The following is a 25,290-nucleotide window of genomic DNA, read 5'->3' as shown; positions in this document are numbered from 1 at the left end:
AAAAATGACCCAAGTAACAATAATTTTTAAAAAATTTTAAAACACAAAAAGGAAGCATGATAATTATAAAACATGAAGGAAAATGCAAAATAAGTTCACTTTCATCTATCATTTTGGTATATATAACTGAATTTACCCACTTATTAAAAGCATACATTCATAAGTTTTAATAAAATAGAACTAATAATATGTATTTTAGATACATTTTTGTTTGAATACAAAAAGAAGAAAACAAAGGAATAGTTAACAGATGTTAAAATAATGCAAGTTGATCATTTTAATATGGCAAAATAACATTCAAATAAAAATGAAAATGTGAGGAAAAAGGAAGAGTGCATATTGAGTAAAGGAAAAATCTATACCAAGTGGATATAACCATAATCACATATCACATAATTATATAGCTTCAACTACATATTATATGACAAGTAATAGAAAAATACATAATCTATAAATATAATTGGAATTCATACAAACACATAACTTACACATGCATGCCTCAAAATAATAATTCTCAAAATTATCCTAGGTTATACAGGAATTGAGTAACATGCCAAACAAGTTCAGTTTAACTGATATGTTTACAAATTTTGTGCCATTCTTTAAGATTCTATATTTCTCTCAAATATGTGGAATAGTGAAAAAGGTCATATAAGAAGTCCCAATATATTTCAACACACAAACTATTTTCTCTTTCATAATCCAATCAGTTAAAGAATCAGTATCAAATAGATAACTAAAAACATTCCCAAATTTAGAAAATTTAAAAACATACTTCCATTTAACCCATAAGTTAAAGGTGAAATTATGAGCAAACTCTGAAGTACATACTGCTAAATAGCAGCTGATTGCAAAATAACCAAATGTTTATTTAGTGGGAAGAATGATACTTATTAGAAAAGGTAAATAACAAAAATGAATGAGCTTATGTATTTACCTCAAGAAATTAAATAATAAATTTAAACTGAAAGACATGGGGAAAGGAATCAAAAAATATATTACAGGGGCGCCTGGGTGGCTCAGTGGGTTAAGCCGCTGCCTTCGGCTCAGGTCATGATCTCAGGGTCCTGGGATCGAGTCCCGCATCGGGCTCTCTGCTCGGCAGTGAGCCTGCTTCCCTCTCTCTCTCTCTGCCTGTCTCTCTGTCTGCTTTTCATCTCTCTCTGTCAAATAAATAAATAAAATCTTTAAATATATATATATATTACAAATCTACAAAGTAGATAACAAAATAAGAAATAATTATAAACATATAATAAAATAAATTTCTGAAATGACATATCAATAAATCAAAACAAGTAAACATTAACAACAGAAAGAGGGAGAAGTCACTGGAACAAGAAAGAGAAGGAGGCAGAGAGAACTAACCACAAATATAGAGAAAAATTTTTTTCAATATTTAGGAAAAGAATTGGCCACAGACCAGGGAAAAAAAAAACAAAACTCTTTAACATAGAAAAATACATAGCATCAGAAACACACTAGCTGCCAAAATTGGCACAAGGAATAGAAGAATTAAATAGAAAAATAACAATTAAAAACATGGAATTGTCAGCAATCTCCCCACTATAAATCCCCAGGCCTAAATGGCTTACAGGTGGATTTTCCCACATGTCAAAGAACAAAGTCATACATATGAGCTGTTCCCAAAACTAGATAAAGGGGGAAATTTTCCAGATCTTTAAGTGAAGTTAAAATTACAGACATGTAAGTCAAATAATTCAATTCAAAGAGATTAAAAAAAAAAGTAAGCTCATTTTTTTTGAGCAGAGATGCAAAAGCCTGAAATAATTTATTAGTTTATTCAACCCCAAAGTGTATTAAGCAAAATGTAATTTTATATCTGTGTAGGCTGATCTCAGGAATGTAAAAACCAAAGAAATAAAGACTATCTTTTTATCTCAACAAATTAACAGATTTAAGAGAAAAACACCAAATCACAATGTGGAGGGTAGAAAAGCATTTGATGAGATTAATATATATTCACAAACTTAACTCACAGATAAGTAGAAATAGAAGGGAATTTCTACAATATGACAAATTGTATTTATAGAAACCTCACAGAAAACACCTTAATACAGAAACTGTATTAGAAACACTTCATTTAAAGTAAGTAATATGATAAGGATGCCTACATTTAAAGAAAATAATTATGGAGATTGGAAAAAAAAGAAATAAATTACTGTATGTGCAGATAATTTGATCACTTACAAAGAAGCAAAGCTGACAAAATATTAGAGCTAATTTTAAAAAGTTCAGCCAAATTGTTAGGTAACCAAACATCAGTAGTATTTCTCAAGTCCCATAATAAAAAAAGAAAAATGGGAAAAGAGTAATAAAATACTAGACACAATATAGTATTTAGGAATTAAACTAACAATAAGAAAGCGGGTAAACATATAACTTTTAATCTATTAATATAAGTGAAAATCTGAATAGTTAGATTGTGCCATCTTTGTATAGGAGAAGAGTTAATGTTATAAAGATACCAACTCAATCTCACCTTATCTATAAATTTACTGCTCTTTCAATAAAAATGTCATAGGATATACTATAGTTTTGAAAAACTTAATTTTGAAAAGTATATGTAATAACTGAATATAGAAAAATAAAAAAGCAATTTCTCTAAACTGACTACCAAATAATCAGACATATTTTTAGGACATGATTTAAAAAATACATTTTTGCACAAAAATTAACTAAAAAACAAAAATAACCAACCCAAAACAAATATATGTATATATGAAAACTTCATTACATAAGTGTTGTATCAAAAATCATGAAGGACAGCTGCTTTTGTGTATAATTTGGAGGTAAAAGAAAGCTATTATTTTTAGTGTAACAAAAACAAACACAAAATATAAAGTTCAAAAATATAAATTCTTCTATGTCAATAATACTAAAAATCAATGGGTTAAATATTCCAAACAAAAGCACATTGGCAGAATGTTATTTTAAAAGATCCATCAATATATTGTCTACAAGAGACACACTTTAGATTCAAATATACAAATAGATTGAAAGTTAAAGGACGAAAAACTATATCATGAAACAGAAAATACAGTATCCACCCCCTTATCCATGGTTTTGCTTTCTGTGATTTCAGTTACTTGTGCTAAACTGTGCTCAGGAATCATATAATCCTCCTTCTGACATGTCATCAGAAAATCAGTAGTAACCTAATGCTGAATCACAATGCCTATGTCATTCATCTTACTTTACCTCATGACATAGGCATTTTATCATCTCATATCATCGCAAGATTAAGGGTGAGTACAACACATTTCAAGAGAAAGAGAGAGCACATGCACATAACTTTGATTACAGTATATTGTTATAATTGTTCTGTTGTGTTATTGTTGTTGCTAATCTCCTCCTGTGCATAATTTATAAATTAAGCTTTATCATAGGTATGTATGTATAGAAGAAAATGTAGTGTATATATATATATATGATTCAGTACTATCCATTGTTTCAGGTATCCGCTGGGGTTCTTAAACCATATCCACCATGGATAATGGGGGACTACTGTACAAGAAAGCTGGAGTAGCTATAATAATTTCAGATAATACATTTTAAAACAAAAATATGTTACTAGAGATAAAGAGAGACATTTCATGGTGATAAAGGGCCAATTCACCAAGAGGACATAATAATTAGAAATACATACAAAGCCCCGATACACATAAAGCAAAAAACTGACAGAAACAAGTAAGACATAGGCAATTCAACAACAGCAGTACAGACTTCAAACCACATCGTCAGTAATGAAAAGAGCAACTAAGCAGAAGCTCAGAAATAAAACAGAGGAACTGAATAACACTTTAAACTAACTCAACTTAACAGATTATCTATAAAACCTTCCAACCAACAAACAATAGCAGAATATTAAAACAACATTGAGATACCACCTGACACCAGTTAGAATGGCCAAAATTAGCAAGACAGGAAACAACGTGTGTTGGAGAGGATGTGGAGAAAGGGGAACCCTCTTACACTGTTGGTGGGAATGCAAGTTAGTGCAGCCACTTTGGAGAACAGTGTGGAGATTCCTGAAGAAATTAAGAATAGAGCTTCCCTATGACCCTGCAATTGCACTGCTGGGTATTTACCCCAAAGATACAGATGTAGTGAAAAGAAGGGCCATCTGTACCCCAATGTTTATTGCAGCAATGGCTACGGTCGCCAAACTGTGGAAGGAACCAAGATGCCCTTCAACGGATGAATGGATAAGGAAGATGTGGTACATATTCACAATGGAGTATTATGCCTCCATCAGAAAGGATGAATATCCAACTTTTGTAGCAACATGGACGGGACTGGAAGAGATTATGCTGAGTGAAATAAGTCAAGCAGAGAGAGTCAAGTATCATATGGTCTCACTTACTTGTGGAGCATAACAAATAACATGGAGGACATGGGGAGATGGAGAGGAGAGGGAGTTAAGGGAAACTGGAAGGGGAGATGAACCATGAGAGACTATGGACTCTGAAAAACAACCAGAGGGTTTTGAAGGGGGGGGGGGGGGTGGGAGGTTGAGGAACCAGGTGGTGGGTAATAGGGAGGGTACATACTGCATGGAGCACTGGGTGGGATGCCAAAACAATGAACACTGTTATGCTGTAAATAAAAAAATTAAAAAAATATATATATGTCCTGCTTAAGTGCACATGGTAAGTGGTCCCAACTGTATGAGAGCCCAAAAAACAAACCTCAATGAATTTAAAAAGATAAAGTTAAAACAAAATATGTTTTTTTACTACAATAGAATAAAATAAGGAATCCATAATGGAAGGAAATTTGAAAGACTAAAATGTATGTGTAAATTAAATGACAAACTCCAAACAACTAATCAAAGAAGAAATTAAATGGAAAAGTAGAAAATACATTGAGGTAAATGATAATTAAACCACAACATTCTAAAATTTATGTGATGCAGCCAAAGCAGACTGACAGGTAGATTGATTGTTCTAAATATTTATATTAAAAAATAAGAAAGACCACAAACAATAATCTAACCTTAAATCTTAAGACAGAAAAAAAGAGACAATTCAGCCTAAAGCAAACAAAAAAGGGAAAAGAAAATAAAAGTTAATAGAAATTAATAAAATAGAGACTAGAAAAACAATAGTAATAATAATAAAAGTATGGTTCTTGGAAAAAATCAACAAAATTGACAAACATTTAGCTAAATTGACCAAGAAAAAAAGTACAAAGACTCAAATCACTAGAATCAGAAATTTATTTTTTTTAAAGATTTTATTTATTTATTTGACAGAGATCACAAGTAGGCAGAGAGGCAGGCAGAGAGAGAGGAAGAAGCAGGCTCCCTGATGGGCAGAGAGCCCAATGTGGGGCTTGATCCCAGGACCCTGAGACCATGACCTGAGCTGAAGGCAGAGGCTTAACCCACTGAGCTACCCAGGTGCCCCTAGAATCAGAAATTTAAAAGGGAATATTATTAACAACCTTGCAAAAATAAAAGGGATTATAAAGGAATGCTGTGTTCAATTTTATCCCTATGAATTAGATAATGTAAATTCCTGGAAAGAGATAAACTACTGAAACGAAATCAAGAAGGAATAGTCAACATGAATAGACGAGTTAAAAATTTTTGAATTAGTAATCAGAAGGATAACCAAAAAGGAAAGCCTAGGCACAGGTAGCTTCAGTGGTAATTTCTACCTAAAGCTTAAAGAATAATTAACTCCAGTGTTTGAAAAAAAAAAAAAATCGTAGAGAAGGTAGACACTTCTTAAATCACTCTATGAAGCCAGTATTGCCCTGATGCCAAAACCACACAGACATGATAAAAAAAGAAAACTACAAACCAGTATCTCTTATAAAATATGGGCCACCAGTATTTCAAATCTGGTAATATATAAAAAAGAATTACATATTACCACCAAGTACAATTTATCCCAGGGATGATGCAAGCATGGTTTAACATACAGAAATCATGTCAATAGAATAAAAATCAAAGGGGCACCTGGATGGCTCGGTCATTAAGTATCTGCCTTGGACTCTGGTCATGGTCCCAGGGTCCTGGGATCAAATTCTTCATTGACCTCCTTGCTCAGCAGGGAGTCTGCTTCTCCCTCTCCCACTCCCCCTGCTTGTGTGCTTTCTCACATGTTGTGTCTCTCTCTGTGAAATAAATAAATAAAATCTTTTTTTAAAAGGAATAAAAATCCTAGCAGTGAGAGCCTCGTGCTATCGTGAGTGCTGTGAAGTGTGTAAACCTGGCGATTCACAGACCTGTACCCCTGGGGATAAAAATACATTATATGTTTATTAAAAAAAAAAAAATTTGGAAGGGGAGGCGAACCATAAGAGACTATGGACTCTGAAAAACCACCTGAGGGTTTTGAAGGGTCGGGGTGGGAGGTTGGGGGAACAGGTGGTGGGTAATGGGGAGGGCACATTTTGCATGGAGCACTGGGTGTTGTGCAAAAACAATGAATACTATTACACTGAAAAAATAAATAAAATGGAGAAAAAGAATATAAAAAAAGGAATAAAAATCAAAAAGCATATAATGATCTCAATAAATGCAGAAAGTCCATTGACAAAATACAACCCACTTTTATGATAAAAACACTTAAACAAATTAGGAATGGAAGGGAACTTTCTCAATCTTTTAAAGGCCATCTATGGAAAATCCAAATCCAATTAATGTCCCTCTTTATGGTAAGAGTCAAGAGTCTTGATGCTTTTCCCATGAGATCAGGAACGAGTCAAGGAAGTCTGTTCTTGCCACTTGTGTTCAACATTGTACTTGATGTTCTAATTTGGGTGAGTAGGTAAGAAAAGAATTAAAAGGCATCCAGATTGAAAAAGAAGATACAAAACTATCTCTTCACAGATCACATAATAATGTATGCAGAAAATCCTAAATAATCCACTAAAAAAAAAAATAAATAAATGAATTCACCAAAGTTGCAAGATACAAGGTCAATGTACGCAAATCAATGGTATTTCTATAACTTGCAATGAACAATACAAAAATTATAAGAAAAAAGTAATTCCATTTCTAATCTATAAGACACAAGAATAAAATTAAGAAAAGAGCAAGATCTGTAACTGAAAACTAAAAATATTGCTGTGAGAATTTTTAAAAAGATCTAAATAAGTGGGAAAATATTTCACGCTCATGAATCAAATAATTTATATTGTTAATATTCCACAAGTTTATCTACAAATTAGATGTAATCCCTATCAGAATCCTAGCTGTCTTCTTTGTAGAAATTGCCACGCTGATTCCAATATTCATATGAAATTTCAAGGAACTCAAAATTGCCAAAACAGTCTTGAAAAAGAAGTAATTATGTCCGGAAGGCAAAATATGTCAGGGAAGGGAAAATAGATATATCTATAAGAAAAGTCTTAAATAGTTTAGGATGTAGAAAAGATACTAATTGAAGAGAGACTTTAGTCAAGGATATGTTGCAATCTGTACAGTGAATGTATAAATACAAAAATGTATATATATATATGTATATATATATATGAATTATATTAGCTACAATTATAAGATTAGCTAGAGTCATAAAGCTAATTGAGGTAATAATATAAAATAACAAAAATTCATTTGAGTCATTTTTAACAAAGGTAGAAACAAAAGGAACAAAAAGATGAAGGCATAAAATACAGAGAGAGCAAGTAAAAAAATTAGTAAGATGAAAGACTTAACTTCAAATACATAAGTAATTACACCAAATATTAATGGATTAAACATTGCAAATGAAAGGACTAGATTGCCAGGCTGGAATAATTAAAAAGTACCCAATTCTATGCTGTTTACAAAAGACCCACTTTAAATATAAAGTTAAAAGTAAAATGATAGAAAAACAAATACTGTGAAAGTAGTAATTGTATACTGCTGAGAGAAGAATGTGAAATGGAATAATCACTAGGAAAACAGCTTAGCACTTTCTCTGAAGTTTAACATTCACCTACTATATTAACAAACCATTTCATTCCTAAGTATTTACCCAAGAGAAATAAAAGCTTACACCCATATAAATTTTATGCAAATGTTTATAGCAGCTTTTTGGTAAGAATCAAAACCTGGAAAAAGCATAGATACATAATCAGATGCATAGATAATCCAACTGTGGTATATCAATATGATGGGATTTTATTCCTCAATGAAAAGGAATGAATTATTGATACAGACCATGACATGAATAAATTACAAAGTAATTCAATCAAGGGAAAGAAGGCATAAAAATCATGCATACTATACATACATACTGTATGAACAGTACATACTCTATGATTCCATTTATGAAATTTATTACTTTTCTAAAAAATGTGAAAAAATAAAATCTGTACAAACAGCAACCAGATCAGTGGTTGCCTAGCAGTGGGATGTGGGACACAGAGCTTCCAGAGGGAGTGATTACAAAAAGGCTTGGGAAACTTTTGGTGATAAGGGATATATTAATCATCTTGATCATGGTGATAGCATCATGGGTGTATATATCCACCCTTCAGTGAGTCAACATTCATCAGATTGCATCATTTAATTATGTGCAGTTTACGGATGTAAATTATGCTTTAGTACTACTGTGAAAAAAGGAAATGTTTCTGATGAAGAATAAAAAGACACTAGTTACCATGTTTCTTGCTGACAAATCATAAAGACTATGTGTCAGGGTGTTGGAGAGGATGCAGAGAAAGGAGAACACTCCTACACTGTTGGTGGGAATGAAAACTGGTGGCACCACTCTGGAAAACAGTATGGAGTTTCCTCAAAAAGTTAAAAATAGAGCTAGCCTATGACCCAGCAATTACACTACTGGGTATTATAACAGCAATGTCCACAATAGCCAAACTATGTAAAGAGCCTAGGTGTCCATCAACAGATGAATGGAAAAATAAGATGTGCTATATTGGAATATTATACAGCCATCAAAAACAAACAAAATCTTGCCATTTGTAATGACATGGATGGAACTAGAGAGTATTATGCTAAGCGAAATAAGTCAGTCAGAGAAAGACAATTATCACATGATTTCACTGATATGAGGAATTTGAGAAACAAGACAGAGGATCATAGGGAAAGGGAGGGAAAAATGAAACAAGATAAAACCAGAGAGGGAGACAAACTATAAGAGACTCTTAATCTCAGGAAACAAACTGAGGGTTGCTGGAGGGAAGAAAGGTGGGACGGATGGGGTGGCTGGGAGATGGACATTGGGGAGGGTATGTGCTATGGTGAGTGCTGTGAATTGTGTAAGTCTGATGAATCACAGACTTGTACCCCTGAAACAAATAACACATAATATGTTAATAATAAAAATAAAAAATAAAAATGAATATGTGTCAGGTGGCAGCATGTGTGTGTATACATATATATGTATATATACATCCATAATTTATGTTATTAATTATTTAGGGAGGGAAAAGAAGCCAATCATATTTTTAAAATTTTGAGCAAAGGAGATAAACAGGCAATTCAATAATGATGAAACCCAAATGGCTATAAACAGTATGAAAAAAAAAAGTTCCACCACTAAATAAATTAAATTTTCATTTTAAAGAAATAATAACTAATCAGTGTACAAGTGATCAGCTTGGTAAAACAAAAAATTTACAAGTAAAATTAGTTCAAATGCGGATGATGTGGGACACCTTCATCCAATGTTAATGGGAGTGAAAATTTTGCAGAGAAATTTAGAAATATTTGTTTAAATTACAAACATTATCTTACAGATATTCCTCTCCTGGATATATAGCATTGTAAAACCTCCCATTTGGTACATAGAGAGATATTTATGTGAAGATTTATCACAGTTTGATGTGTAATGACAATGAGTGAAAAATAACTTAAATGGAAATGAGGGAATAACATTTTTTAATTATCGTATTCATGTGATGAAATATAATAGAGCCTAAGGATATAACTAGGTCTACATACGTATTAAGATGGATAGATCTGGGGGGTGGGGTCAAGATGGCAGAGAAGTAGCAGGCTGAGATGACATCAGGTAGCAGGAGATCAGCTCGATAGCTTATCTAAACATTACAAATACCTACAAATCCAATGGGAAATCGAAGAAAAGAGCAACAATTCTAGAAACAGAAAATCGACCACTTTCTGAAAGGTAGGACCTGCGGAGAAGTGAGTCCGAAGCGACGGGAAGATAGACCGCGGGGGGAGGGGCCGGCTCCCGGCAAGCGGCGGAGCAATGGAGCACAAAATTGGAACTTTTAAAAGTCTGCTCCACTGAGGGACATCGCTCCAGAGGCTAAACCGGGGTGAAACCCACGCGGGGTCAGCGTAACCCCAGGTCCCGCGGGATCACAGAAGGACCAGGGGTGTCTGAGTGTCACAGAGCTCGCAAGTATTAGAGCAGGGAAGCTGGCTACAGTGACAAAGCCGAGGAGTGAGCTCTCAGCTCAGGGTTACCTTGAACTGGTCACAGGCTGGGTGAGCTCAGAGCGCGGCCGGAGGCCACGGAGAAGGAAGCGACCGAGCGCTTTTCTCCAGGTGCAGAAGACTGAGTGCTTTTTGCCAGGCACAGGCAACCAGGCACTTTTTGCCAGGTGTGGGAGACCCGGTGCTTTTCTCCAGGCGCGAGCGACCAGGCACCTTTCTCCAAATGCGACCAGAGGCCGGGGAAACGGGAGCAATTGGGTGCTTTTCTCTGAGGGCACACTGAGAAGCAGGACCCTGAGCTCTCGGCTCCTCTGGGACGGAGACTGGGAGGCCGCCATTGGCATTCCCGACCTCCGGAACTCTACGGAAAGCATTCAGAGAACAAAAGCTCCTGAAAGGGAACCTGAGTGGACTACTTAGCCAGGCTCCTGATAAGGGCGGGGCAATTCTGCCTCAGGCAAAGACACTTGAGAATCACTAAAACAGGCCCCTCCCCCAGAAGATCGACTAGAAACCCAACCAAGACCAGCTTCACTTACCAAGGAGAACAGCGGAATTCCAGGGAAAGAGAAAGCAAAGCAAGGAATTCATGGCTTTCTCACCATGATTCTTTAGTCTTGCAGTTAATTTTTTTTTTTTTTGCTTTTTTCTTCTACTAATTTTTTTTAAACTTTCACCCATTCCTCTTTTAACTATTTTCTTTTTTAACTAGTTTATCTTAACAATACCTTACAAAAATAATAATAATAATTTTTTTGAACTTTCATTATTATAGTCATAATTTATCCTCCATTGTATCTAACTATATTTTTTGTATATACATATATTTTCTTTTTTAAATATTTTTCCCTTATTTGTTTTCTTTTCTTATTTTTTATTCATTCTTTTTTTTTTTTTTTCTTGTTTATCCCCTTTCTCCCTCCCACAATTTGGGGTCTCTTCTGATTTGGTTAAAGCACATTTCCACATTTCCCTGGGGCCCTTGCCACCCTTTTAACACTTTATTTGCTACTTTATATATTCTTATCTGCACAAAATGACAAGGCGAAAAACTCACCACCAAAAAAAAAAAAAAAGAGACAGCACCAAAGGCTAGGGACCTAATCAATACGGGCATTGGTAATATGACAGATATAGAGTTCAGAATGACGATTCTCAAGGTTCTAGCTGGGCTCAAAAAAGGCAAGGAAGATATTAGAGAAACCCTCTCCGGAGAGATAAAAGCCCTTTCTGGAGAAATAAAGGAACTAAAATCTAACCAGATTGAAATAAAAAAAGCTATTAATGAGGTGCAATCAAAAATGGAAGCTCTGACTGCTCAGATAAATGAGGCAGAAGAAAGAATTAGTGACATAGAAGACCAAATGACAGAGAATAAAGAAGCTGAGCAAAAGAGAGACAAACAAATACTGGACCATGAGAAGAGAATTCAAGAGATGAGTGACCCCATAAGACAACATAACATTAGAATAATTGGGATTCCAGAAGAAGAAGAAAGAGAGAGGGGAGCAGAAGGTATATTGCAGAGAATTATTGTAGAGAATTTCCCTAATATGGCAAAGGGAGCAAACATCAAAATCCAGAAGATGCAAAGAATGCCCCTCAAAATTAATAAAAATAGGTCCACACCCTGTCACCTGATGGTAAAATTTACAAGTCTTAGTGACAATAAGAAAATCCTGAAAGCAGCCCGGGAAAAGAAGTCCATAACATACAAGGGTAAAAACATTAGATTGGCAGCAGACTTATCCACAGAGACCTGGCAGGCCAGAAAGAACTGGCATGATATATTCAGAGCACTAAATGAGAAAAACATGCAGCCAAGAATACTCTATCCAGCTAGGCTATCACTGAAAATAGAAGGGGAGATAAAAAGCTCCCAGGACAAACAAAAACTGAATCTTAAGCACTAAACCAGCTCTACAGGAAATATTGAAAGGGGTCCTCTAAGCAAAGAGGGACTCAAAGTAGTAGATCAGAAAGAAACAGTCACTTTATAGGCAATACAATGGCAATAAATTCATATCTCTCAATAGTTGCCCTGAATGTTAATGGGGTATATGCCCCAATCAAAAGACACAGGGTATCAGATTGGATAAAAATACAAAACCCATCAATATGCTGCCTACAAGAAAGTCATTTTAGACCCGAAGACACCCCCAGATTTAAAGTGAGGGGGTGAAAAACAATGTACCAAGCGAAAGGACATCAGAAGACAGTTGGGGTGGCAATCCTTATATCAGATCAATTAGATTTTAATCCAAAGACCATAATAAGAGATGAGGAAGGACACTATATCCTACTCAAAGGGTCTGGCAAACAAGAAGATCTAAAAATTTTAAATATTTATGCCCCTAACATGGGAGCAGCTAACTATATAAACCAATTAATAACAAAATCAAAGAAACACATTGACAATAACGCAATAATAGTAGGTGTCTTAAAAACTCCTCTCACTGAAATGGACAGATCATCCAAGCAAAAGATCAACAGGGAAATAAAGGCCTTGAATCACACACTGGACCAGAGGGACATCACAGATATATTCAGAACATTCCATCCCAAGGCAGCAGAATACACATTCTTCTCTAGTGCACATGGAACAGTCTCCAGAATAGACCACATCCTGGGTCATAAATCAGGTCTCAACATGAATCAAAAGATTGGGATCATTCCCTGCATATTTTCAGACCACAATGCTCTGAAACTAGAACTCAATCACAAGAGGAACTTTAGAAAGAACCCAAATACATGGAGACTAAACACCATCCTTCTAAAAAATGAATGGGTCAACCAGGAAATTAAAGAAGAATTGAAGAAATTCATGGAAACAAATGATAATGAAAACACAATGGTTCAAAATTTGTGGGACACAACAAAGGCAGTCCTGAGAGGAAAATATATAGCGGTACAAGACTTTCTCAAGAAACAAGAAAGGTCTCAAGTACACAACGTAACCCTATACATAAAGGTGTTGGATAAAGAACAACAAAAAAACCTAAACCCAGCATGAGAAGAGAAATCGTAAAGCTCAGAGAAGAAATCAATGACATAGAAACTAAAAAACCAATAGAACAAATCAAGGAAACTAGGAACTGGTTCTTTGAAAGAATTAATTAGATTGATAAACCCTTGGCCAGACTGTTCAAAAAGAAAAGAGAAAGGACCCAAATAAATAACATCATGAATGAAAGAGGAGAGATCACAACCAACACCAAAGATATACAAACAATTATAAGAACATACTATGAGCAACTCTATACCAACAAATTTGACAATCTGGAAGAAATGGATGCATTCCTAGAGACATATAAACTACCACAACTGAACCAGGAAGAAATAGAAAACCTAAACAGACCCATAACCAGTAAGGAGATTGAAACAATCATCAAAAATCTCCAAACAAAAGCCCAGGGCCAGACTGCTTCCCAGGGGAATTCTACCAAACATTTAAAGAAGAATTAATTCCTATTCTCCTGAAACTATTCCAAAAAATAGAAATGGAAGGAAAACTTCCAAACCCATTTTATGAGTCCAGCATCACCTTGATCCCAAAACCAGACAAGGATCCAACCAAAAAAGAGAACTACAGACCAATATCCTTGATGAACACAGATGTGAAAATTCTCGCCAAAATACTAGCCAATATGATCCAACAGTACATTAAAAGGATAATTCATCACGACCAGTGGGATTTATTCCAGGGCTGCAAGGTTGGTTCAACATCCACAAATCAATCAATGTGATGCAACACATTAATAAAAGAGAGAACAAGAACCCTATGATACTCTCAATAGATGCTGAAAAAGCATTTGACAAAGTGCAGCATCCTTTCCTGATCAAAACTCTTCAAAGTGTAGGGATAGAGGGCACATATCTTAATATCATCAAAGCAATGTATGAAAAACCCACTGAAAATATCATTCTCAATGATAAAAAACTGAAATCTTTTCCGCTAAGGTCAGGAACATGGCAGGGATGTCCATTATCACCACTGTTATTCAACATAGTACTAGAAGTCCTAGCCTCAGCAATCAGACAACAAAAGGAAATTAAAGTCATCCAAATAGGCAAAGAAGAAGTCAAACAATCACTCTTTTCAGATGATATGATACTATATGTGGAAAACCCAAAAGCCTCCACTCCAGAATTGCTAGAACTTGTACAGGAATTCAGTAAAGTGTCAGGATAAAAAGTCAATGCACAGAAATCAGTTGCATTTCACCAACAACAAGACAGAAGAAAGAGAAATTAAGGAGTCAATCCCATTTACAGTTGCACCCAAAACCATAAGATACCTAGGAATAAACCTAACCAAAGAGGCAAAGAATTTATACTCAGAAAACTATAAAGTACTCATGAAAGAAATTGAGGAAGACACAAAGAAATGGAAAAATGTTCCATGCTCATGGATTGGAAGAACAAACATTGTGAAAATGTCTATTCTATGTAAAGCAATCTACGCATTGAATGCAATCCCTACCAAAATCCCACCCATTTTTTTCAAAGAAATAGAACAAATAATCTTAAAATTTATATGGAACCAGAAAAGACTTCGAATAGCCAAAGGAATATTGAAAATGAAAGCTAAAGTTGGTGGCATCACAATTGCAGACTTCAAGCTCTATTACAAAGCTGTCATCATCACGACAGCATGGTACTGGCACAAAAACAGACACATAGATCAATGGAACAGAATAGAGAGACCAGAAATAGACCCTCAACTCTATGGTCAACTAATCTTCGACAAAGCAGGAAAGAATGTCCAATGGAAAAAAGACAGCCTCTTCAACAAGTGGTGCTGGGAAAATTGGACAGCCACATGCAGAAAAATGAAATTGGACCACTTCCTTACACCACACACGAAAATAGACTCCAAATGGATGAAGGACCTCAATGTGAGAAAGGAATCCATCAAAATCCCTGAGGAGAACACAGGCAGCAACCTCTTTGACCTCAGCCGCAGCAACATCTTCCTAAGAACATCGCCAAAGGCAAGGGAAGCAAGAGCAAAAATGAACTATTGGGATTTCATCAAGATCAAAAGCTTTTGCACAGCAAAGGAAACAGTTAACAAAACCAAAAGACAACTGACAGAATGGGAGAAGATATTTGCAAACGACATATCAGATAAAGGGCTAGTATCCAAAATCTATAAGGAACTTAGCAAACTCAACACCCAAAGAACAAACAATCCAATCAAGAAATGGGCAGAGGACATGAACAGACATTTCTGCAAAGAGGACATCCAGATGGCCAACAGACACATGAAAAAGTGCTCCACGTCACTTGGCATCAGGGAAATACAAATCAAAACCACAATGAGATATCATCTCACACCAGTCAGAATGGCTAAAATTAACAAGTCAGGAAATGACAGATGCTGGCGAGGATGTGGAGAAAGGGGAACCCTCCTCCACTGTTGGTGGGAATGCAAGCTGGTGCAACCACTCTGGAAAACAGCATGGAGGTTCCTCAAAATGTTGAAAATAGAACTACCCTATGACCCAGCAATTGCACTACTGGGTATTTACCCTAAAGATACAAACATAGTGATCCGAAGGGGCACGTGTACCCGAATGTTTATAGCAGCAATGTCTACAATAGCCAAACTATGGAAAGAACCTAGATGTCCATCAACAGATGAATGAATGAAAAAGAGGTGGTATATATATATACCATGGAATACTATGCAGCCATCAAAAGAAATGAAATATTGCCATTTGCGACGACGTGGATGGAACTGGAGGGTATTATGCTTAGCGAAGTGAGTCAGTCGGAGAAAGACAACTATCATATGATCTCCCTGATATGTGGAAGTGGAGATGCAACATCGGGGGTCCGGGGGGGGGGTAGGAAAAGAAAAAATGAAAGAAGGTGGGATTGGGAGGGAGACAAACCATAAAAGACCCAATCTCAAAAAACAGAATGAGTGTTGCTGAGGGGAGTGGGGACAGGATAGGGTGGTGGGGGGCTATGGACATTGGGGAGGGTATGTGCTATTATGAGTGCTGTGAAATGTGTAAACCTGGAGAGTCACAGACCTGTACCCCTGGTGATAAAAACACAATATATGTTTATTTAAAAATTTAAAAATTAAAATTAAAAAAAGAAAATATGGATAGATCTCAGAAACATTGTAAATGAAAAAAATCAGAATTACAATACTCCTTAAGTAGATTAGCAGGATCACACCCTCTAAAGAACCAGTACAGTATATACTTCTTGGATGCATCCGTGTGAATCATTATATGGAAGGTGGAGTGGAAGGAAGGACATACAGTGAATACAAACAATAGATTCCAATGCAGAAGAATAAAACAGGGGAATATAGAACTGGGAATAAATAGTACAGAGAACTTAATTTTAAAAACAAAATAAAAGTAGGGGGCTCCTGGATGGCTCAGTAGTTTAAATGTCCAGCTCTTGGTTTCAGCTCAGGTTATGATCTCAGGGTCATGGTATCAAGCCCCACACTGGTCTCCACATTGAGCATGGAATCTACTTGGGATTCTCTCTTTCTCACTGCCTTTCCCTCTGCTCCTCCCCCTGCTTACATGCTCTCTGTCTCTATAAATAAATTCATTCATTCACTCATTCAAAGCAAAATAAAATTAAATTAAATAGAAGAGAGTATGAGCTTAGACCAACGATGGTGATGCATCACAATGAGACAAAACGTCAATCTGCTGTGAATCTGAGACCCAAAATGAATGTTAACTTGTTGAAAACATTATGATATATATTTTCTTTCTTCTTTCCTGCCTTTCTTTCTCTATCTCTATCTTCCTCCCTTCCTCTCTCCCTCCGTCCCTCCCTCTCTCCCTCTCTTCTTCCTTTCTTTCTTTCTTTTTCTTTTTCTTCTTTCTTTTTTCTTTCTTTTCCTTCCTTCCTTTCTCTCCCTCCCCTCCTCTCCTGTCTCCTCTTTCTCTCCTCTCTCTCTCCCTCTCTCTTCCTCTCTCCCCTCCAACTCTCTCTCTTTCTTTCTTTCTTTTCTCCAGAATGAATTGTGAGTGCTATTACAGTGTTACTATGTCAAGGATACAGTAGGCAACACAAGATGTAAGATAAATCAACAGATGTAACAAGGCAATTAAAAAATTCCATTTTACTTACAAGTGAGCATTTTTAATAACTAGCTTTCAAATTTATTTATATGACAGAACACAGGTAGGTCATACCACTTTCTATAGCACATTATGAAATATTAACTTTTGAATTTCAACATAAAACGTAGAAAGTATTTCTACAAGAAAATATGAAAACTGACCAAGGAAGAGCTACCTGGATATTTGACTAGTATTTATAAGGCTTTTTTCATTACTGTTTTGTATTAGATGCTAATTTTTTTATGGTCTAGACTGGGTACTAATGTATGAGAAATTTAAAATTTAGAAAATATCTTTTCATTTGGTTATTTACTCTCAGTGTGGAAAAGAATATCTTTATTCTGTGTGAGTAGAGGCATTCATCTATCTGGCCCTAGATCACCTGTGATTTATGGATACGATACACAAAGTGTGTGTTTGTCAGTATATTACAGTTCTTAAAAATAATTGCTGAGTTTCCAGTCCAAATCCAAATTCACAAATCACAGTACATTTCTCAAAGGAAAAAATCTATTCGAATCAGATTACAAAACCTTTGGAAAGAAGTGGGTTATTGTTTAAGTTCACAAGCATTTTCTACAGGTCCAAGTCCTAGGAGGAACTTAAATTTTATTTTGTGTGAAATTTAAAATTCACATAATGTTTATATATCATGAAACATTGTTCTTATTTTTTTTCCAATCATCTAAAAGTATTAAAACTATTCATAGCTTCTGCAACATATAAAACGCAGCTGTGGGTGAGTGTGACCCATGACCCATAGCTTGCTGACCCCTGCACAGAACAATAGTGTTATCCCATGGCTATTGTCTCTCGTGGTGCCTATATATTCTACCTCCCTTCAAATTGTTCACTTCCTGATGTGGCAAAATCCCTTTGGTTTTTCAGATTGGAATCCCTACACAGTCATAGTTGTGTCCATCCCCTACCATATTAGTACCAAAATTTTGTAATTTCAAATCAACACTCAGTCTCTCTTCCCTCGCTTTTTCCCTGAATCTCTGTCCATTTTTTCTCAGGTCTTTCTTACATCTTTGCTTCTGCGAGCACATTTCACAAATTCTCAGCAATCCCCTCTTACCTGGATTCACAATGGCTTCCAGGAGGGCAAAAGTGTTGTCTGCTCATGTGATACTCGCTTGACTTAGTCTTGCTCCAAAAGCTGCTTTTCTTCACTTATTAAGTTAACTTTCCTTTGTGCATACCTAGTTGCAGAGTTCAAAGAAGGGGGAAATATGTAATTATACCATGTCTGTCCCATCTTAGCAAGTCTTCTGATCTCTGGAGTTCATTTGTCACATCTCCCACTGGAGAGGAAGGTGTACCCCTGGTACCGAGGCTTTGATAGCTCTCAGTAAAAGAGTATATTCCTGGGGGCTATGTTTCATCTCACGTGTATGACTGAACTAGTCCCCAGGTTATACCACAACTCTCCCTTTGACACTTGGGTATAAATATTACAAGACATACATTAAAAATAACTTTCCCTTTAGGTGAGGATATTTCTGACAACTGACTTGGATCTGCTTTCATGCAGAAGGAACTGAATTTTAGGGAAGCCTTTTGTTCAGGACTTAAGGGCTGAGTGTATGCCTCTATCTTCTGAGCTCCTGCTCTGAATTGGATCTCTCTTAATTATCTTTCTACTGAGCTGCAAGCTCATTAATAATCCACTAGTTTATGCAACCACTTTATTCCCTAAGGCTTTGATGCCTTGACAATGCACACTGAATACCGTCAGTATAATGTCTGTAAAAGTGGATCATACCAGGATATAAAAAATCAACTGTGATCCATCTGTGCAAAGACCTTGTAAATGTATCAAATTTCAGATAACACGCGCATCATTGTGTTCTAAAAACGCACATCTTTTATTTAAATAATTTTATTTCTATCTCCTATACAGATTTTGAGGACTGGCTGTTCTCCACACATGAAAACTGTTAGAGGAAACATACAAAGAGGAAAGTGGATAACTCCATGGAGACAGGAGACTGAACAACGAGCATTGTTTTGTTCATAAATCCCAAGTGACTGGTATGCAAGCTGTGGAAGCATCACATATTTTTAGGGTCAACATCTGAAAAGTTTCATCATAATTCGAAGAATTACCAAAGATGTGTGCCCATGTCTGTTACGTGTTTTATAGTGCTTTGAATATATTGTGATCAAATCTATCTATTCAATCAGTTTATTCAACTTCTGGAAAATTCTGGTCCTCGGTGTCCAGCCAATCAGCCAAAGGGGCCTAATTTCTGAGAGAAAAAAAATCGTGTAACTTCATTTTTTAAATTTAGCAAAACTCGTTAATCTGCACCTGCTCAATGAACTTCTCACTGCTGAGTTTTAATTCTGAGATGTTAACGAGCTGACTGTGGGATGTTGCCTTGCCCTGGTGCGTCCTAGCTGAAACAAAACCCTCCCCCTCTGAAGGAAACAGTCTTGAGTTGTCCTTTTGTTGGGTACCCAAGAGATGTTTCCATCCAGGGTCAGAGCACTTTAGTAAATTCTAGAAAGCTGAGAGAGATGCTTGCCTCTCCCAAACCCCACCCCTAGTCTAGGAAAGTGGGAAAAGCAATTAGAAAAGGAAAGAGAAGAAAGAACTGGCAGATGGAATCTGAGGCAAATTAATCTTAGAGAAGAATACAGATGGAAGCTGAAAATCTAGAACTCAATGCACTGATAGCTATCCATGCTCCCTGGAAAACATTCCTGTGCCCACAGGAATCTGTGTCCAGTTTAAAGGCCACCCACCATAAATTTCTAAAGAAAGTGGGAGAAGTAACAAAATGGCAAGACACAAGATAGCAGCCATCAAAGAAAATCGCCAAGTCCCTTAGCCCCCAGGTTCATCAGAGAAGAGCACCTTGGTTATATGCAGGTTTCTGTACTTAGTATGCATGGCAGACAATTTGTGGTGGAGTTCAAAGCTTCTCCAAAGAAGGAGCAATGATGCTTCACCAAGTAGTCAGGAGAATGAGGGTGCAACCATCAGGGAACAAACCCCTTAGAGGTAGAAGGGAGAGAATTTTCCTGGGTTGTTACCTGCAATGACATTTTCACTGGGCCCCAGAAAACCTGGGGATCTAAACCAAAAAGAGGTCCTTCAAACATGAACATGGTTGGGATGATCTCTTTTGCCCAGACAATCTATCTCTTTATACTGCCTGTTTAACTATGGTTTGAAGAATGGTTTATGGCACTTTGCCAAAGGCTTATTGTAGGATTGATTATGTCTCAGGTACACTTGGAAGTTCAGAGGAAGTTGAATAGGCTACCTGGCAGTGCCTTGGGACACTAATCAGTGTGGGGAAATATTGAAAAGTCACTTGCATGGCAGTGTGGCAGCTACCAATCCTGTGGCTGTCCCTTGGCTGAGAAGATGCCTTTTCTCTTGGAACTTGCGCGCCACCCTGTGCACATCTAAGAGTCATCCTCAAATACGGCTCATATTGAAGTTAACCATGCACTGTCTGCTAAACCAACTAGACTATGAGCTCCTTGTGAAGAAAGAATATGTTGTGTTTTTCTCTGTATCCTCCATGGAATCCGCTAGAATAAGTAAGCAAGAACTTTGGCTTCTGTGGTTCAAGCAAACAAAGCAAAGCAGCCCGGCTGACCGCTCCAACTTCCAGCGGTACCAGCTGCCTGGCAGTCACTAAGTTGAAGCCACTAGGACTTTTTTCTGACCCTTGAGCCCACTGTTATCCAAGAGCCTTTGCAATTGTGTCCCCTCTGCCTGGAATGCTGCTGCTTGTTCATTAGGAGCCTAAATCTCTTCCTTCAAATCAAAGCTCAGGTATTACTTTCCAAATAAACATTCCCAACTACACTAGACAATGGAGACTTGCCCCAGGTTTGTTACTCTGTATCTCCTAGTTTGTTTCTCTTGTTTATGTACTATCCCCACCCCATCTGCAGACACACAAACCCTTGAATGTGAACTCAGACTGGGAGTGAGGGCCTGTTTGTCTGTGGTCACTCTTTTATCCTCATGGCAGTACCTGGAACAAAGTAAGTAGTCAATATTGTCAAGTGAATTAATAAGATATTCAAAACTGGACAAGAATGAGGTTTAGAGTAAAAATATAAACCAATAAAATTGTGTCCCAATTTCATTTCTTGTTTCAAAAAAAAAAAGGAGGGTTTTTTTTGTTGTTGTTTGCTTGTTTGTTTTAAGAAACTCTTTCCCTAGTTACCCACATTGTAGATTATCCTTGTAAAACCTAAAGTCACCAGGTGGTGAGAACCTTTAGGGAAATGGAAGCTTCTCAGAAAATGAGCTTCAGACAAAATTTAATCTAAAATGGCATTACAAACAAAGGTCACAGTAAATTACTTTGGGAAATAACACCTTATTCACTAAAACCCCTGAACCTACTTAACAAAACATCAATGAATGGAAATATAACCAGGCCCCATTTTGTAAGACTCGTATGCGCAGCTTACCAACTGAACATGAACTTGCTTTGCCTTAAGAAGGTCAAAGCTGCAAGCACACATCTGCAAAGCTCCAATTGTGTGTCAGGCCCCAGACAAAGTGCAAGTGGTACAAAGACAAGAAAGAGACCATGTGCCATCAGGAAAGGAAGAAATGGCCAAGTATCGGCAGTGGGGGTTGTTGGGGAGACTTCATAGAGGAGACAATCCATATCTGTGTGACGATCTACATTAGTAAAGATAAACAGGGGGACAAAAGGGGGACCCCATGCAAAGTAGAGGGAATAAGGCTGCAAAGGAAGACTATTGAGGTCTGACTGCACTGGTGCCAAAGTACATTATAGCAACAAGCGAAGAGAAATGAGTGAAAGAAGAAAGAAAGATCTAAGGCTCTCAACTCTCACTTAGAAAACAGTCAGGTATAGTTACCAAGTAAGAAAAAAAAATCCTACTGTTGGATTTAATATTTTCAAAAACAGGGGCACCTGGGTGGCTCAGTCATTGAGTTTCTGCCTTCGTTCAGCTCAGGTCATAATCCCAGGGTCCTGGGATGGAGCCCATGTTGGAATCTCTGCTCAGTGGGGAGCCTGCTTCTCCTCCCACTTCTGCTGCTTGTGTCCCCTCTCTCGCTGTGTCTCTCTCTGTCAAATAAATGAATAAAATCTTAAAAACAAAACAAAACAAGATTTTCAAAAACAAATGTTGAAGAAAAGAAAGTTTTTGAGTTCATCCTAATTGATTACATGTTTAGCTTAAGCCCCTAGGCCTCAAAATAAAATTCTGTCATAAACTTTTATTTTGGAGTGATCTTAGGTTCACAGAAAAGGTATAAATTCAGTACAGGGAGTTTCCCTACATCCTTCACAAAATTTGTGACATCTTACATTGGCTTGGTATATTTGTCAAAACTAAGAAACCAGCACTGTTCCATTATCATCAAGGAAACTGCAGAGTTTACTCAGATTTCACCAGTTTTTGCACTACAGGCCCTTCTGCACTCCAGAATCAAATCTAGGATACCACATTGCATGTGGCCAGCATCATATTTTAAATCATACCCTTGCTGTTAATCGTATCATGATATGATTAATTACGGTGACAGATAAAAACTCTGAAAAAATGGATGACATAGTACAATGAATAATAATCACCTACTATATTTAGTTTTTAATAAAAGGCTGAGGTACTATACAAAACCTATTTCCTGTTAAAACATGACTGGAAAATTACATTTTGATTATTAAATTAAATTTATCATTGACTTTCATTATAATTTCAGAATATTCTACTCTCCTTACTGAGTGATCTTCAATAGACAGTGGTTCTTAACACTTAGCTTTAATATTCCTCTTGTCATGTCCTTGAATAGTTAACAGTGTATATACATTAAGTTGTTGATGTGGCTTCCACCTTTCGTAATATTTTCTCAATCTATCACCTTCAGAAATCAGACAAAGAATGAATCATGCTTAATAGAATCTTCTTGCCCTGTAAGATAAGCTCATTCTCCATGACTTGTGTGAGCCACTGAACCTCCTCGCAGCTCTTGCCAGAGAAAGAGAAGAGGGAACTCCATTAAACAGTCCAACCAAGTGATGATGGCAATGGAGAAAAAGAAATGCAGAAGAAATGAAACAAACACATAATGTTAATCTCATATCTTACTTAAATGTATTTCACCAAATATAATAACTTTTATAACTTTACTCTCTTTCCTTCTTTTCCTCTTCTTTTTAAATAGAAGAAATAGGATAAGAAATAGGATGTAGTAAATTCAAATATCCATCATTGTCCTCCAATCTCCCCCATCTCCCACCATCTGTCCCCAGAACAACTATTTGGAGCTTTGCTTTTGGTCTTATTATAGCCCCTAATTTTGATACTTTTATGTAACACATGATTAAGGCAAATTAAGGCACATATCACACACACACACACAGATTTTTCAGTTGGCTCAAGTGGCAGAATTAACCCACATGGAAGAGCATATGTATGTAGGTTGCAGACAAGGTTTGTGTCCTTGCTCAATGACCTCATGTGAAGCCCACTCACGTGGCCCTCAGCCTTCATTTTCCTGAAGATGACAAGGAAAATAATGCATACCTTGCAAAGAAATAAGGTTATTTAAATAAACAGTGGCTTTAATTACCCAAGTGTCCTCCTCAGATTGCCTGCAAACATCCCTTGCATCAGTCGGGATAGTAATCTTACTTTGGTCTACTTTCCAGAGAACAGCTCGGTTTGATCTCCATCCTTGGTCTAGTAGAGGCTGATGAGTGGGAAGGAATTTTCTAAACACAGAAGAAAGAATAAATAAACCTGTCAGAAGAAAAGAGTACAATCTATTAAAGGTTTTGATTGTCCTATTTGTCATAGAGAAATAACAGATGCATTAGTGCACACAGTACTTATAATTCAGAGATCATCGTTACACCAAATGACAAATGATGTTACTATAATTTACCATTTGTCTTTTTTCACATAGTTAAAAAACCATAATTACGAGAAATTGTGACAACTTGCCAATTAAACAGACTCATTCACCCACAGATGAAGCATGCATCTTTGCATTTTGCAAATTAAGTCGGGGTATGTGAGGAGGATGAGAACCAAAGTTGTAGTACAGTGATTTATGAGCCTGAACAGGTATACATTGAAAGTAAAACAGCTTCCACCTCTTTTCCAGAGCATCTAAGCAACTTGGAAAATATCTCCAGTTATTAAAAAAATAATAATAATAACCTTTCAGCTTTCTTCTTGAAGATTTTCAGACTTCACTACAACCTCATTTGCAGGGTTAATCCAATCTCATCTTTCCTTCTTCCACTTCTGTTCTGCAACAGACAATGATCTACTACTATAAGTAAAAAGAATGGATTAGTTTTATACTACATGAAGGAAAAAAAGGATTGTAAATGTGCATAAAACCACTAGACACACCATTTTGGAAATAAAGAAGGGGATAAACATCTCCTTATGAAAAAAAAAAATGGGATACAGAGAGAAAGGAAAAGTTCCAGATTATAGCAACCCACAGCCAGCTGGGGCCTAAAGGGAACCAGGAAAAGGGCTGTCAGCTGACTCCTGGCTCTGATGAGAACAAAGGTAATAGGAAGCTCTCCAATGACTCTGGTCCAAGTGACTTTGGGACCCAAGAGAAGGAGGGAATCCCACTTGGCAGGTGGAGCTCAACTTTGTTCATGTGTTCATAAGGACTTAAAGAGCTTCTAATATTTGCCAATCTTTTGGCAAATGGAAGCCTGTAGATAGACAACTTCTCTACTTGGAAGAAATCACCCCTTTAGTTACATAATGTGAAATGGGAAGCCATAGGACGGCTATTTTTCAGGACAA

The sequence above is a fragment of the Meles meles genome, chromosome 9, assembly GCF_922984935.1.
Source record: "Meles meles chromosome 9, mMelMel3.1 paternal haplotype, whole genome shotgun sequence".
NCBI lineage: Eukaryota > Metazoa > Chordata > Mammalia > Carnivora > Mustelidae > Meles > Meles meles.
This window is presented reverse-complemented; position numbering follows the sequence as displayed.